Source organism: Lycorma delicatula, chromosome 7 (assembly GCF_047948215.1).
Source record: "Lycorma delicatula isolate Av1 chromosome 7, ASM4794821v1, whole genome shotgun sequence".
NCBI lineage: Eukaryota > Metazoa > Arthropoda > Insecta > Hemiptera > Fulgoridae > Lycorma > Lycorma delicatula.
This window is the reverse complement of record NC_134461.1, coordinates 131,989,186-132,008,067: the sequence shown is the minus strand read 5'-3', so window position 1 is coordinate 132,008,067 and position 18,882 is coordinate 131,989,186. Positions and strand designations below refer to the sequence as shown.

At 28.9% G+C, this 18,882-nt stretch overlaps 1 protein-coding gene across 2 annotated transcripts in view; it reads right to left on the bottom strand.

The window, feature by feature from the left end:
* LOC142327920 (uncharacterized) overlaps nt 1–18,882 on the bottom strand; it is a 49,980-nt gene that overhangs the window by 14,301 nt on the left and 16,797 nt on the right. Inside the window, exon 2 of one of the 2 annotated variants that reach the window (XM_075371292.1) lies at nt 18,246–18,385. The gene's annotated coding sequence lies outside the window, so the exon portion shown is untranslated. Of the gene's footprint in view, nt 1–848; nt 987–18,245; nt 18,386–18,882 lie in introns of those variants that run through there. The other variant, XM_075371293.1, reaches the window with a different exon arrangement.

Sequence of the window (18,882 nt, the reverse complement as noted above, 5' to 3'; positions counted from 1 at the left end):
AATCAGTATATTTTTCTCTTTATTGAAATGAAATTGGCTCAAAACTATCCTGCCTCAGTAGTTGCAAAGTTTTCTGAGCCATTGTTAGAGATTATATGATACAAACAATCTTACTGTGGATTGCGTTTTCTCTTGTTACTACTTTACTTTTTCGTTCATTCATTTTACATAAAGTGAGTGTCATGGGAGCCGTCAGCTGTCGTGGTTCCATGTAACATGTTGACACCTTGTGACAGCCAGCAGAGTAGTCATTTCACGGGAGTATAGTGGGATGGCAACTCTATGGATTGTCTAAAGATTTTTTCCTGCTTTGCATTCAGTACAAAAAGCAAACCTAACTTAAACGACTTAATTACCTACCAACTTAAATGCCTACTGGGTAAAGTCTGGTCTCCTATGCCTTTTCAGTCTAAAAGGAATTTATTTGCTTGTCTCAAACAAATAAAATACAGTAATACTATTGATAGCAAAAAATACAGTATATCAAATTGTGTAGAAACTGCTGATCATTTGATAAGCCCAAGGGTGTCATCATGACTAAGCTTTTGTTCAGAAACCTGGTGTTAATATATTTCTGGGTCTTGCCTACTCTAAGGGAATTCACTGTCTCCATTCTTTGAGTACTACTTCCAAGTTGATAATTCTCCGCCACAGCTTAGAAATGGAGAAAATGTTGGTGATGGGATTGAATGTTGATCTATGTGTAGCATTTAAAACAATCTAATAATTGTAAAAAATATAGAGTACAAAAATAAAGTTCAAAGGAAAATAAAAACTAAACCATTTCAATCTTAAAAGCTTTACATTCACAGAAGATGCGTAATGAAAGTGAAAATATCATGCTTTACCTGATCTACTCTGTATAACTTAATGCAGGGGTTCACAAACGTTTTACCCCGTTTCCCCCTTTATGGTGTATTTTGAAGCCAAGCTCTCCTGGCATAAATTTTAGATTTAAATAAATATTTTCCATATAGCTATTGTACCTGTAAAATAAAAATACAGTCATGAACAAGGGGGTAAGCCCCAATAGTGCAACTCTTAAGTTCTCTTGTAATATCTAATCTTGCACGATATTTGCTCTTCATGGTATCAAGAGCAAAAAATCTAGTTTCATAAGAATATGAAGTAGTGAACTGGATGAGTTCACTACTAAGGCATTAAGGCATTTACGAAAATAATATAAAATACATTTATTAAAAAACAATAAAATTAACCTTTTATCAACAAATAATCTACAAAGTAAATCTATTTAGTTTAATCTAAAATCAAAGTTTAATCTATTTCATAACAATAGCGGATTATTTTCTTATTATCAAAATGATGATGTAATAAAACATCTAAGTTCCAAAGAATAACAAAAATTATTAATATTAATCTCATTGAGGGTATGTGTAAAATTGATAACTATAAATATACAAAAGGAAAAATATTCAGAAACAAAAGGAAAATGTTTTCAAATGCTGTAGATCATTATCACATATAATAACAAAACATTGTTAACATTTGGTTAGTAATATTGAAATAAAGTATTAGAAATAAATAACAAATCCAAAACCGAAGCGGTAAACATAAAATATAAATTAACTATCACAGTAAATTTTGATTGGGTTGAGTGATGTACTCGACTGATGGTAAATAGGACTCAATGTCCAGTGTATAGTTACATTTGTGAGGGAGAAAAGAATCCTGTTAATTGTATATTTCTGAAGAGATGATGGATGCTGTCATCTGAAAACACTCAAGATAAGGGTATGTAATTTCAAAATAACTTTGCAGGTATCTTAAATCTTACTAATGACAGTGGTAACACTTAAAATAGGCTAGTTCTTTTATGGATCACACTTTAAAAAAAAAAAATAGAAAATTCACTTCATTTTATACAGTGCCGTATGAAGAAACTGAGGAACTTACAGGGCATGTTCTTTCAGGAACATTCTATAATGAATGGTTGTTCATAAAAAACCAGATTTTAAGTTTTTGTTAACATTTCATTGGCTCTATTCACCTCAGTTTTCTTAGGATTAACTTCTCTACAAGTTTTGTTACTAAATTTTCTGCATTTATTAGTTATTTAACGAAGCTATTGTACTACAAACCTAAAAAGGTTTGTTTCTTGAAGTCAAATTTTGTGTTTTACATCATGTATACTTTAAAAACTACTGAAGTTACAGTTCTGGGACCCGTTTTATCCTATTTACCAGATCAAATTACATAAGGAACCATCAACTTTACTCCTAAATTTAGATATGAAAAATTATAGTAGCGTTTCTTTTTATTAGAAGAGCTGAAATTCGGTTGAAATCTTTCGCTAGTGGTAACTCAAAAACAAAGCGTTTCCAGACCTATGTTTATATGGATTTTTCTATTATTTTCATTAGTAGAACAATTTCTTAAAAGTTCTCCATGGGATGTGTGTGTGTTTAATATTATATGAAATATAAAAATGTTGGTTTTTTTTTTATTAATAGGCACTTTTTTATATTGAAGTAGGAGTTTGTTACTTTTAACTGTGGATGGTAGAATTTTTTTATTATTAAAAGTGTATTTATTTAAAGATACTGTTGATCTTTATCTTAATAATGTAAACTGGTAATCTGTTAACTTAATTCTTCTATACCATCTTATTTAGATAACTTTTTACTACAACATAAACATAGGATTGAATGTACCTGAAAGATCTTAATTAGGTAACAAACATTTGAGACATTAAAAAAATGAACAAGCTTATAATGAAGTTGTAATGATAATATCATCAATTAAGTAATACTTAAAATTGTTTATAAAGTGATTGCCCCTAAGTACTACAAAATATGTAATGGAGCTAACTTTGTATAATTGCATCTGCTAAAACGAAGTTTATGTGGTTTTTTATGATTAAATCACCATAAGCTCAAAGTTTGTGCATGTGGAATATGGAAAAATTTTTCAGTGTTTAAAATGTGCCTGATTAGGATTCAAACCCAGGACCTCTGGATGAAAGACCAAGACATTCAAAGTATCTTGTCTTGAAATGATTACAGTTATTGGAAATAAGGTTGTAGAATATGAGTTCATTTATCTACTTGTTAGGCTTATATATAAAATAATTTTTCTAGTTAAAGAAAAGTTAGTTTTAAAAATGGAATTCATTTTGCCTTTTTTTATGCAGAATATTAGTGTTTTCAGTTCATCAAAACATTAAATGAAAAAAAATCTCACCATTTCTATGCTGAAAAATTAACTCTGTTTGTCTTTCTATGTTAAATATATATACTTTTTAAAAATTAGTATCAATATTTTTAGTTGTCATTATTTATTCATGAAGCTTTGAAACGCAGTTTTGAAGTATAATATAGAAGAGAAACAACATGAGAGCAACACAGTAATATTACATTAAGAATTATGCATAAGTTAGATTTAGTATAAGTTATATAAGTTAGATTATGCATAAGTTAGAAATGCATGTTTTGTTATTCGATTTTTACTTCATATAGTAAACAGTTCTTAACAATACTTTTAGTTATTTTCTTTTAATAACCCGTTAAATATAGTTCGTGTTATGCTCATCTACTGCAATTCATTAATCTATCAAGTAAAATATAATTCTTTAATTAAAGAAATTTTGAATTTAAGTATTCAGGTTTTCCATTCTTTCTTTATTAGTTATTACAATAAAAAATTAACAAAGCCAAGAGAAGAATATATTAATTGTGTACAGAAATTATATCGTACACAACTGTTATAATTATTATTATTATAATCTTGTGTAATATTTCATTTAAATACAACTTTTTTTTTTTTAAATGAATTCAAAATACTAAATTCAAATTTTTTTTTATTCATGGACATTAATAAAATTAAAAATTTGAAAGTAATTAGGAAAATCATAGGTAAGGTAACCTAACCTTACTATTTTAATTGGTAAAACTTTATTTTTAATGTAATGTTCTTTTAATAATTTGACTACTATTATATTCTTTAACTTAATGAGGCTGAAAGTTGAAAGTCTTTCACAGTAACATATATTTTGTACATTGACAAAATTTGGTAAATGATAATAATATGTCTTAAACTGGTAATATGTTTGTACACTTGCAAGTCAGTAACTTGATCTGTGATTTAAGTGCGAATATTCTTTGATAACAGTTACATTTTTAACTGTTCTGACTAACACTGTAAAAAATCCTGTAAATATTTATAAATATATATTTATATTACTAATTCCAAACATAAAAATAAATTAACAATACGTATAATATTGAATTATTCGACAAAGAAAAAAAAAAATATATATATATAATCAAAACTTTAGGCAGCATCTCATCAAATTTCAATTAAATTTTGAAATAAGCAACTTTTTTCAATTAAAAAGATAAATTAAATAAACCTACAATGCTGGTATTGCTAGGTTCTTAAAAACCATTATTCAATATGCATGTAATATACTTAACAAAACTGATCAAATCCAAATTCTATATCCCCAAACAGTTTATTGGGGTGAAGCAGGCATCACTCTACCTTAATTTCATGATAAATCTTGGTGCATGGGGATAAAGTAGCATTACAGTCGTACACTCTTTTTTTGTTCTAACTACTATTAATTTATCAAACGGTCCATATTATAGAAATGCAATCTTTTACTACTAAGTAAGCATAATCTTTTCTTTTTGTTTTACACACCATTAATTAACATTAAAAAATCTAATTAAAGTAATTTTTAAATTCTGAGTGAGATTCATTTAATTTTTCAATACTGAATTTAATTAATTTTTTTTAAAGATGCGATGATTGTATAATGCAGTGACCTAACCAACAAAGTCACTGCAATCATTACTATAAATCCGACACGACTGGCTGCACCTGACTTACTTGACTAAAAAACATAAAAGAAAAAAAAAAGAGATACTAAGTAAGGTTACTTCCTTGTGTTGTTTGACAGGTAACACTATGAAAATGAAAAAAAAAACTGTTTTAAGATGGGGGCTGACTAATCTGAAACCCGCATTACTTCAGATCAATCAAAATTTTGAGTCAAAGTTGTTGAGTGAACAATCATCTGTTGCTTTGAAGAAATTATTAATCACTAATAGTTTTCATAAAGTGAACAAGATTTAATTGTTGTTTATCAGTATTATTCTCATTAGTAAAAGGATAATAAACACAATAGGATTCACAAGGCTTTGTCTGGCCAGACGGGAAGTGTGGGCGAAGCCAGCACTGACAGAGTAGTTTAGAGTAAAAATGATACATCTGATATTGATTTTACACAAGTTATAAAATAAAAAAAAGGAAAAAAATTAAAAATGACAGGGGTGTGAAATATCACCAAAAGAACAGTGCTCTTTATTGAATCATTTAAATCTAAAATCGTTTGTTCCAAAATCATTGTCTTATCATCTATTATTTAATTTCAAATCCAGAATAAAAAAGCACATTAAAAAAGTTTTGTGGAGCAATATCATTGTCTTGCAATAACAATTGAATACAAAATCATTTTCTCTGTTACATAATGCATTGTGTGAACCGTCAGATTAGTTTTAAAAATTCAAAAAGGTATCTCACTAATTTTAATGTAAATAAGAAATACAAATACAAATTATGCACAAAAACTATAAATATAAGGAAATAAATGTGCTAACACCAGGTGAATGGAGTAGAAAATACGTGAAATTCCTTATATTCTATTTAATTTATAGAGAAAAAACCAGTAGATTTTATTAAAATTAAAAAATTTGAATCTGGGTCAATCAGTGAAAAAGTCCGTCATACTTAAGGCAAAATTATATCAACTGATTTTTATTAAATAATATCAGACCCAGCAATGCTTCGCTATTGCTAGATTTGAGTATATATATAGATTAAATGAACACAATTGAAAGTTTGATAAAACATTAACAAAACTTCACAAAATTTAATCTTTCCCTTTTTATGATTCTCTTTTCCCATTTCCCCTTTCACTTTCCTTCCTCCATTTCCCTTTCCCCTTTTCTCCATTTTTCCTTGCATGTAAATCGGTCCAGTAGTTTTTTACTCTATAGCGGAAACACATATCAGAAACATTGAAATGGAATCGTATAATATTTAGTATAGCATGTGTTGCTTTTACATCCAATAGATAGCGCTGTTTTTTTTAAAAAAAAAGCATCTTTTTACCTGTCACAGGTGTGACATCTTAGGCATAATATAAAAACATGTGTGTATTCGAATACAACATTATGTCAACATTTCAAAACAATCAGTGAAGAACTTTCAGAGATTTAAGATTTTGAACAAATAAACATTTACATTTTTATTTATATAGATTCTAATGATTAGATTTCATTTTTTTATTTTATTCGTACAATATTCTGAAGGGCAGCAATAACATAATGCTTTCTTGATTCAGGGCTAACAGGCAGTTTCATCCCTTGTTCATATAATGAATGTACCTGCAGCTTGTTATAGTGATGGATTGTAGGCCAAAATTTATTATTAAATTGATACCTGACCAGATTGGATGTGGCATAAACTTAGATTTTGATATCAAAATGTTGATGAAACTCCCTCAAGAATTCATTAAATTATAGCGTTTGAAAAAATTATTAAAAAGCACATGCATTTTTGTTTAATATAATATGTTTAAATCTAAGGTAGGTCCTTCACACCAGTAATTTCAAATTCTATTCCACTCACTGTAATTACTATTCATAAAATAGTTTCTATTCAATCGGTAAAAGATTTAATATTTTTTTTTTTTTTAATGTTAATGTATCTTATATTCAATAGATCATAATTATAGAACCATCTAAGTTAAATTAAATCCGGTATAGCTACTATAGTAATTTAAAAAAATAAGAAAATTAAATAAAAATTCAATTCAATTAACTTATTTAAATTTTTAAAACAATTCTTAAACAGAAAAAAAGGTACAAACATATGAAAACAATAAAAGAAATGGAGTAGAATATACATAATTACTGTCAAGGACTTACATAAGAGAGTATTACAATTAATCAAAATAAAATTATATAACTGAGCTTAAAAAAGATCAGTTAGTCATAACATTATATTTACTAATGTATACTATACAACACGTACCAACTTTAAAGTTAAAATACGCATTTAAAAAAATAAATATGTCATTTAAGATTTGATCAGTTATGTTTCAACTATTATTAAAGCATGCATTATAATCTAACTAAATACAAACAGACTAGGTTTTTGATATTAAACTATTATATTTTATGAAAGAAATATTTTGTTTTAAATTACGGCAATATGAAAAATTCTGACACAAGAGATATTTCAGAACTGACTTCTGATTGGCTGCTGAAAATTAACCGGTTGTGAAAACAATACAATGCAAGCATAATAACCACCCGTAACCTACAATCTCAACATATATTTATCTACCATCCATTTTCTCTAATGTCATAAAGCAAAAGTCAATAACATGTATCTTTCATTGTTTCCTCCTTGCAATCATGATTTGTATGATGTAATTTCTTTTATCAACAATTGTTTTTGTAACAATATTACAAGTGACAATGTTGAGATACTAGCACCAGAAATTTTGAGATGTGTCCACATATAAGTACAATGAGGCAGAAATGGTGATACTTAAGACTAATAAATTTGTACAAAAATTTAAAATGTTTTGATATAGTTTCAAGATTTCTGTGCTTTCAAATAAATTTATACAAATTTCAAGAATGATTTATTATAAATGACAGAACTGCTGGATTATCATAAGTTCTGTGTAAGAGGTTACCATAAAAAAATGACTAATATGCAGAAAGAATGTAATGGTTTTGAAACTTGTTCGACGCTAGGATTAAAATAATAATAGAAATAATGAATTTACCATCTCGTATCTATTGTTGCAAGTACTAATTTTAAATCCAATTTATATCTTTATTGGTTCCATTGCTGTCCATCATTCCTTACGCCAATGAATTTCTGCTGTTTTTTTTGTATAAAAATATCAAGGGGTTTGTCTATAACCAGCCAAAATGGCTTAATATTGCAAGGAAGAAGATATTCACGAAGAAAAACGACTACAGTCAAGGCAATAAAAGCTAGATCTTAAGAGTGGATGGTAAATGGCTGCTCAAGCCGTGCACGATGAGGTTAGCTCATAACCTCCTATAGTGAGTGATTAAGTATAGAAGTAATGTGGGGTTATATATTGAGTGTGAAACCCAAGAAACAGTTTAAATAGTGGACAAACAATCATTTAACGCACAAAAAAAATTCAAGCAGGCTTTATCAAACTGTTTGTTTATGAAACTGATTAATTAATTACATTGTTTTGGAAATGAAAGGGAATTTTACTGATAATTCATGATATTTGTCCCAAAATTACAATAAAAATTTGTTACAAAACAATGAAGAAGTTCTAGAGATACTCACTAAGTCACTGTTCTGCGTTAAAATGCTTGGCCCTAATCTGGAGATACAAAAAGTCTTAATTTAGTTCAAAAGCTAAATTCTCAACAAATACCTTTATAGACTAAACTTGGCCCCAATTAATTACCATCTCAGTTGGATACTTGGGTGATAAGTTCTTTGATAAGGGTCAACAAAAATTAGCGTTGCAATATAATGTCATGGAGAAATGATATCTGATTAACAGATTAGTTATTTATATAATAATGTTTTTTTTCTCTTAAGAGCCAATCAGCAGTTAGTTTTAGAAAAGTTCTCATACATGTGTTTAGATATGGTAAAATTCTGTGTAATAGTAAGATGGAAAAAAAAAATTAATTGAAATAAATACTATAAAAAAAAAGTTTTGTAAAACATCTAGTTAATAAAAAACATATTAAAACTAAAATGATAATTGAAAAAAAATTATTAGAATTTACAAACAATTACTTGTACAATATTACTTGTATATATTTTTGTTTATGTAATTAATTCAGCAAAAAGTGTAATTTAAAAAATTAAAATCAACTAAAAAAACATTGTCTTTGTCATGCCATTATGAATCTTGAAGTACAAAACTCTCAGTTTCCATTTCCTGAGCAAAAATTCTTTATTTAACAACAAACTTGTTCATTAATATTTTATTAAGCGACTTGCAAAAATAAAAATGATACAATATTTGAATCTTTGAGGATGAGCCTACAGTCACAAATTAAGCTTTTTATATGGAAAAATTATTATTAAAATATCTTTAATCCACCGGCAAAGAGTTAAAAAAATAATTGAAGAATGAAAATATATATAAATATAAAATATTGCAATTTATGAGATATTAATAAAAATCATTTGAGAAAAACTATTATTCCATTTAATATAAAGTTATTTTATTTTAAGATGAAGAAAATTAAGGTTCTTTATTTTTTTGTTGATTATACTTCAATTAGATTTTAACAACTGCTGTTTGTACAACAGCAATATTTGTGGATAAAAAACGTTTAATTTTATTCATATAAATTTATGTGAAGATAATTCAGTAATTTATTAAAGACTAGTCGGAACCTGGACCCCCAAGGCCAAGGTAAAACTTCGACCCAAGTCAGGGCCTCCCAAGGGCGCAAGGAATGGCGAGCGCTGCGCTCGCCATTCCTGTGTTACAGAGGGACGGTGCCTTGAACACCCAAAGAGTTAACTTCAGTCGCCATTCCCGTCTACCTAGAAGGCTACGCTCCCCTGGACCTGCACACTGTTCATTATCCGAGAATAATACTGATAAATAACAAATATTCAGACCTATATACTGATAAATAACAAAAAAATATAGAAACTAGAAAAAGACAGAATAACAGTAGCTTTTCTTTTTCTGTTTAGCCTTCGGAATCACCATAAGACTTCACAGGATGATGGGTTTGAAGTGTAGTCTTGTACAGTCTCAGATCGACCATTCCTGAGAATTGTGGTTAATTGAAACCCAAGAACACCGGTATCCATGATCTAGTATTCAAATCCGTATAAAAGTAACTGCCTTTACTAGAATTTGAACGTTAGAACTGTCGACTTCCAAATCAGCTGATTTGCGATGAAGAGTTAACCACTAGACTGACCTGGTGGGTTAGAATAACAGCTATAACTAAAGTACACACACTTTTGACGACTAAAAATTCATAACTTATTTCATTATTATAATAATGAAGTAAAAGAATTAATCTTTTTTTTCCGTAATGAATATCTTTAATTTACAACTTCACGCTCCTTGGTGGTGAAGAAATAAGAAATATTTTAATGTTCAAGGGAGCTAGAGCCTCGGTCTGTGGCTTAAAACCAGGATTTATTCGTATTACACCAGGGAAGCCTGGTGTAATACGAATGTATCCTGAAAATTTGAAAGCAATCTATCAGTTGGTTCTTCGAGATTTTTTGAAATGAAATACATCAAAAAACCTTCTCAGTTATGCCAAGAAACATGGGTAAAAATTTGGTTGCGTTTGATCGAGTGGTTTTTTGTTTATCCCGAACAAACAAAACCCCTCTTCATCTTTATGTAATAGATATACGAGATCTAAAATAATGAGACAAATTTTTTTGACAACCGCTTTAAAGTTACTAGTAAACATATGGTTATTATATGACCAGCTGATTTATATTAGGTATTAATATTTTTAGAATATTGATGCCACGTGAGACGTAAACAAATTTGCCGTGAAACGAGTTTTTATTGTGCGTTACAAAAATGAGTGATACTTATTATGAGCACCTTTTTTTGTGTTAAACTCTGTTAGAATGCTATTGAAACTTTTTCAAAATTGAAAAGGGCGTATGGAGATGGCGCTCTTGTCACAAGCTCCAGTTTTTAGGTGGTTTAAAGCATTTTCAGATGGCCGGGATTCAGTTGCGGTCGATCCACGCTCTGGAAGACCGTTAACGTCAAAAAAGTGATGACAATGTTAAGCGAATCAGAGACTTGATACAGTACGACCGGCGATTAACTGTCAGAATGATTGCAGAACAATTGAATTTGAACCGTACCACAATTTATCAAATTTTGACAAACGAATCGGATATGAAAAAAGTTTGTGCAAAATTGGTCCCAAAAAACCTCACTGTTGAACAGAAAAACAACAGGGTGGAAGTGTGCAACTATTTTCTAAGGCTAATTGAAACAAATTCTGATTTTCTAAAAAATATTATTACTGGTAATGTATCTTGGATATTTGAGTACGACCCAGAAACAAAACACCGACGAAGGAGTGGCATACTTCAAATTCACTGCGTCCCAAAAAAGCAATAATGAGCAAATTAAAACAATGCAAATCTGTTTCTTCGATAGTAATGAAATTTTCCATAAAGATTGTTGCCTACAGGATAGACTGTAAATCAATATGTTTACCTAGAAAATCTTGAAAGACTCCATAAAACAGTTGCTGGTGTGAGACCAGCCACTGAAGACAACTGGATGCTGCATCATGACAATGCACTCTCAATTAATGAGTTTTTGGTAAAGAAAAACATTCCTGTAGTTCCTCAATCACCTTATTCACCTGACTTGAATTCCTGCGACTTTTTCCTGTAATATGATCAAAATATCCCTGTAATAGACCAAAATATCCGGGGTATTATTATCCCGTAATAATAACTAAATGTTATTATTGTTATATAACAATTATTATATAACAATTTATTATTGTTATTATTATTATATAACAATTATTTGTTCCTCAAACAAATAATTGTTAGGATATAAACGAATAGAATTCCAGATTTTAATGTAAATTAACTAGGTATTCTGCAGAATACTTTAGTGTAAGTTATACGGCTCAGAAATTGCATATACCAAGAAGAGTAAAATTTCAAAAAGTAAAAGAGAAAGATTTTGATACGATAAAGACACAGCTATTACTTTATGTTTTTATAAGAACAATTTATCTTCAAAATAATCACTGAAACAACTTGAAATTAATATTTTATAAACATAATATGTAAAAGTTATAAAGCTCTGAAATTCATATAGGAAATGTATAAAGATTTAAAAGGAATGAGAATCAAGTATTCCAATGTTTTTCTATGAATGTATTATTTCAACAAGTTTTACATGTCTCATTAAAATTGTACAAAATGTGATAGGTTCATTTCATGGATATTATTTTTTTTTAGCGCTTAGCATCAAAATTATAACAGCTCAAACTCTAATTTCTTCTTTCATCGGCTAAACTATAGTGGCATATTCATATCGATTTATTAAATTTACCTACTTTGAACCTTTGAACCTACTTGTAGGTTTATCTTCCGTTTTAACTAATACAAAGAAAAAGGTCTGAAATCAACAAAAAACTTTTATAAAATTTATATACGAATATGTATGTAGGTATGTATGTTCACATCATACTCCTCATAGATCAGATGTAAATTCTATTTTAAAGAACTTCCTCTAATGGTCTTGTCAGTTATGTTCAGATAAATTAACAAGTGCCAGCTTCTGTGGCACAAGTGGTAGCGCCTCGGCCCTTCATCCGGAGATCCGAGTTCGAATCCTGGTCATGACATTTTCAAATGCTACAAAAACTGTCATTCATCTGAAGTTAGGTATTACTTCAGATGAAGTAATACTGAACGGTGGTACCGAAGGAAAAAACTATCTACATGACAATCTGAAGAAATAGGTCATCATTACATTGTCCGTGTCATTGCTTAATACTGAAATATTACAATGACAAATATCCTGATTACATTCTGATAATCGCGTGAAAAATATATTTTTTCATTTCAGACACATTACATTTGATAGCGATTTCATTACATTATTTCTCTGCAATTTTTTTCATTTTTGCATTTCTTAAAAACTTGTTTTTATTTTTACAGGTTTATCCGCAGTTTAAATAAAAATTATGTTAAATGTTTTTAAATAACTAAAAATGAAAATTAGTAAGATAATACCTTTGAGGGTATGCACCCCTCAAGTACTTACTATACGAGTGAATAAAAGCGAAGCAAATTTCTTGTCATCTTTAATAAACTTGTGTAATTTTACACCAGCAGTAATATATAACAAAGAAATAATCTCAAGAAATTCTTTTTTTTTCATCCTTTCTAAATGTTTCAGCCCGTTCAATATTAAGCGTCTAAAATAGCAACCGATACGCAATAGTAATTACATTAATTTTATAAAAAAAAGACGTAGCTAAAAAATGCTTATCTGTCCCCCTCGGCAAATAAAAATAAGTTAGTTCAGAATGGTGAAGACTCCAGGTTTAAACGATTGAAAAATGGTGGAATCGATGATGGACTATCCATAAAGGGACTAAACATTAAATCCATTACAGTTCAAGAAAAGCAGAAAAACAATGATATTTATGATGAGATTTTGATGAACGGTGTTCAAAACTAGCATTTTTACTTTCTGTAAATAACACTCTTTATTATTGAAGAGAGCATGACAAGAAATTTACAGATGATATCAGATGTTGAATAAACACCAGATGACTAGTAAAGCACATTGGTTTCTTTATCTTTAGAGGATAAAACATGTTTTGTTTTAGTGTCCTACAAACAATCGAATGTGAAATGCTGATCAACTTAGAAAGATGTCGTGCTGGACTGCGTTGAACTGCATCAATAATAATTTCATCAATAACGGTCGTGTTCATAGGTCAAGTCTTTCATAGCTGGTACAAATACTAGGTAGTGAACCTTTCTCCAGAAGATAGCAAAACGTCATGCCGATTTGGTTTTTTGGAATCTGGAATCCTGCGATTCTGAAAACTTATTTCATATTCTACTGCAGCAGCTGTAGCATTACCATTACAGACAGCCAAAATGAATACCACATCGTGTATTTCTCTGTTGTAAATAAGTACAGCTTATTATCATTCTGGGACCTATTTTATTAGATTTTTCAAGTTAAAAACCATAAGAAATCACTAATTTTGTCCCTTAATTAACTTCCTAAAAATTTCAATACGATTTCATTTCATCTGGGTAGCTGAAATCCAAGTGAAATTTTGTACAAGCCGTAACTTGCAAACAATCCTTTTTAGGACATTTGTTTGTATGAATTTTTTCCATTATTTTCACATACAGAATAGGTTAAAAAGTCCCGGGAGAGCTTAATGATACATCCTGTTTATTTATAGTGTTTACATAGAAAATATTAAAAAGTTTTGTAAATATAAAGTTTCTGGTGCTTAAAAGAGTTTTTGAAAGGAATTCAGGACTAGGTAAAATTCGTTCGAAGGTTATTTAGAGGTTAAAGATACCACTTTATGGAAAAATGTTTCGGGCAAGACTTATGTATTTCTCTAGAATCCAAATTCGAGGTGCAAATATGTGTGTCCCATTTAAAAAAATTAACGTCTAATCTAGTTAGCGTGGTCAAAACCAGAATTTTTTTGCATCTTCCAGAAAATCACTTCCTTCAATTTTAGAAAAGGAGGACGGGAGGTCTAGTACACCTGTTTTAAGTATATATATATATCATTTATATGAAGTAATGTTTTTTGTGCATGTCCCATGTATTTTGAAAATTTACACTCAGTCTGTCCAATGTAATATTAACTACAGGTACTGCAATTTAATTTTATACTCGTGGGTTTATGGGTTGTTTGATCAGCACTGTTATTGATTTGTCTTATAATGTAGATTTTTTTGTTTGTGGGTAGTTTTGAAAGCTACATCAAATCTGCTGTTCTTACAAATTTAGAAATTATCTTTATGAAGTTTTATCGGTATACAGAAAGGTTGTAAATTACCTCCATATTTTAATTTGCTATAACTTTTATATTTAGTGACAAATGTTTATATGTGATGCTTACAATATAAGAGATCACCTATTTTATTAATACATAACATCAGCACCAGCATTTCTCATGACTGTAATTTTTGAGAATGACAAAGCATTTCAGCATGAACTCTACAGTGGAATATTGATCAGAATGCGTCAAATTCATATCAACACTCTACTAAGAATTAAAAATTTAATAAAACTTCTACATCCACTTCCTTAAGAAAATTTTGCAGGGTATGACTTCAGGTTCAAGTAAACCCTATGAATATACCCCACACCTTTTATACAACCTCACAACCTGGATGTAGAGGGTTGGCATCTGGGTCGTTTTATGATCTGTTCTACAGATCATATTGGCTTTACATGGCAGTTCGTAATATTCTTAGGATCAAATACAGCAAGATTTGATGAGTGGTCCAGCTACCATTGGTGAACTCATATCATTAAATGCACTTCATAGTGGAAGGCTAACTGCATTAGCTGAAGTGATATAAAGCATTGTTGAGCATATTCTCCGATAAACAGGTACTGTTCTATTTCTACCCAAGTAAGTTCTAAGAAACAGAACAAAACTGTTTCATTATAATATATTATTAAATATAAAAACTATTAGTTATTTAAAATAGTTACTTTACAACCAATCTATATGTAGCATTAAATATTTCATGTTAAATGTGTTTTTTTTATATAGCATTTTATCTATAAGTGTGAGTAAGTAGCCATTAACATCGACTAAATATTTTATAACACAGAGTTCTTTAATGTAGTTGTCAACTAAAATAAATAAATAATTCTTTTATTGTAATTATTACATAATAACATATTACATAGATCACATACAGGATGGATATATATGATACTCTATGAACTCGTCAATGCAAATCAGCTGATTTCAAAGTTGAGAGTTCTAAGAGTCAAATCCTAGTAAAGGGAATTACTTTACATGGATTTCAATACAAGATCATGGATAGTGATGTTCTTTGATGATTGGGTTTCAATTAACCACACATCTCAGGAATATTCAACTTGAGACTGTACAAGACTACACTTCATTTACAATCATACGTATTATCCTCTGAAGTAATACCTTATGATGGTTCAGGAGGCTAAACAGAAAAATGAAAGAGATATTATATTCCACAGATAAAAAAAAAAATTGTGCCAACATTTACCTGTGGATATATTAAGAGAAATCACAGTAAAACTTAATTAATTAGACCAGTATCACATTGTAACACAATTAATTATTTATACACACAAAATAATATTCAGGTAAACACATGGAATACACTAAATATAAAAAAATATAAAAATCAGAAGGTGTTAATGAAAGTTATTTAAGCTCATATTTACGAAACAAGTTGAATGGGTTATGGAAAGTTTGGGGTTTTATTTTTAATTAGTACTATTTAAAAATTGACAAAGGTAGCATTATTTCTGTAAAAAATTTTTAATTGTATTTTAATAAATTAGTGAGAAAATTATTAAATGGTTTGGTAATTTTTTAAACTGTAATAAATTCCTTTCTAATTTGTTTTTAATTAAGCCAAAGTATTGTGTTGAGTAGTATGAAAACAGTACTGTTTTCAGCAGTTTGTTAGCAGTGGATATCGTTAATTTTAATAAGTGATAAGTGTAAGATATAATAAGTGATATAATAATAATTTTAATAAGCGATTAATTTAATTAGTGATTATTCTCTTCGGCAAAGATTATATATTCATAAATATAAACAAAAGGATACATAAGCATTCTTGTTTTTATAAATATCAATCTACATATTCATACTTATGGGTACTAATCTGCCCATTTTTGAATTTAGAAAAACTTGTTATGATTTTTTAAGGGAACTCCAAAATATATTATATTTTAAATGGAATATACATAAACTTAATAAATATTTGATAATGGTTTAAGTTTAGCACAGTACTTTGGCTTGCGAGAAAAGGAACTATTACGATTTGTAATAGATCATTGAATTATTTAATAATTACCTTGTCATTTTCTTTTATACAGATATCATTCTGTCATTTTTCAGAATGATAAATAATATAAATTAAAAATATATAAATAATTAATATATAAATTAAATAATATAATTAAAATATCTGGATGTCCAAGAAGTAGGTTTTTATTGTTTACTATTAATCTACCTCAAAATCTAGAGCCATCTTGTTACTCTTTTCTCTTATTTATTATGATTAAAACATCGATGCCTGATAGTAGTATCTCTAAAACACTTTGAGAATAGACATGGCAATTTTAGTAAAAAAACATCTCATAGCGACATTTATTTTTGTATTGCTCATCTCATGATCTAGTTTTTCAAGAACTGTTCTTACTAGAAGTTTCATTGAATAACCTGTTATTAATGAAAAGTGTAGTAAAAATTTCCTAACAAACATTCTTTTTAATGACAATATGCATTAACATTGTGAAAGAAAATCATTAAATTTTTTTACTAAACAAAAAAAAAATTGTGTTTTCGTCCATAATGGTCAGTGATGAAAATTATTTAAAAATATAAATTTTGAAATGACAAATTTTAAAATACAACATTTTGTACTTATTGGGTGCTCCCACACCACTCTGGTCCTTGATCGATGCAACTATTACATCAATCCCTCCTGGTCCTGGTTTTTCTAAATTCATTACTTTCCATTATACATTTATCTTACACAATCAATCCATCTCTTCCTATGTGTATTTCTCCCTTACTTTCATGAGAATAGCTCTCTTGATATTCGACCTTTCTTATACTTTAGTCTCCAGTACTGGTCAATGTATTTTCTTATTATCTGCTGATTAAGATAAACTTTAATCCTGAGCGATTCTTTCATCTCTTTGTACTGTCTCCCCATTATGGGTTCATAGATCTTTCTTAATAATCTATCATCAAATACTATTTACAAGCATTCTCTCATCTGTCATCTACCTCATCTCATGCTTCTTTATCAAGAATTAATGACAATTAAATTCGTTGCCTTGTCTCAACCAGTGTAAAATTACTGGTAATGTGGCAGTATGATATTTTGGTTTTCTGTTTTATTTTATAACTAGCATCCTCTGCAGTTACAGCGGACTTTATTATAATCCTCATTATTAATAATCCTTATTTCCAGATGCATGTTGTTGGCTTCTGTATTTGTTACTCCCAAATAAATCATCTCCTTAGCTTCCTTACATGATGTAACACTCACTTATAAACCCTTCCTGTTAATTCTGTTCTTCATACTTTTTGTCATATATGCATATGGGTTTTCCCAATTGATATTCCATCCAACTCACATGGCTGTTTTTCTACTGAACTGATTATACCTTTCAAGGTTTCCTCGGTTGCAGCAACCAGAATAATATTCATTACTGAATCCCAGCAATCAAGTTTAAACAGAACAGCAGTAGTGTCAATTCAAGCACTTGCTTGATTCATCATTTTCCCCTATACTTTCACTCTATTCCTAGTGACATGCATACACAGTTATCATAATTACTGTTTTTTTTTCTGTTTTTTAATTCTAAGCTTGGTTAATGACCTGCAAAGTTCTTTCCTTAAATAAGACAGTCACACTGTAAATTCACTTACACCAGTTTTGGTATCAAATGTCATCTCTGATACTTTTTCTTCTAAACCGACATCATCTGGATCATTATGATGTGTATCTACCCAACCACCATCTGGATCATCTGGCTCCAATACTTTTTCTTGTCTTCACAATATTCTATCTGCAAATGGAAAAGATTAATTAATTACTACATTATAAAAACATATCATAAAAAAGAAATACTAATTGATTAACTTAAAATCATTAAATATTTATCATAATAGAGTGGAAAGGATCCAGTATATGTTAAAAGATTTGTAAAGTAAAATGTATTTCTTACATAAATTACATTAATTCTAAATTTCAAATTTTGCAAATTTTTCATTCTATGTGAAAACTACATGATAGAAAATACTGTAATAAAAAAATCATCCTTAAGCAGAAATCAGATATATAGGGAATAAATATATGGGCGGGGGGGGGGGGAGGAATTAATATAGAGAATTTAATACTTTTTTATTCAACTAATTACAATTAACAAGTGAATATCAGAAATTATAACTGCATATACTACCTGGTAATAGAAGCACATCAAAGATAAATGCAGAGCAAAATGCAATATTTGAAGAAAAACTAGTTAGAAAACAATTCATAACTGTTCACTGGATTTCAAATGAA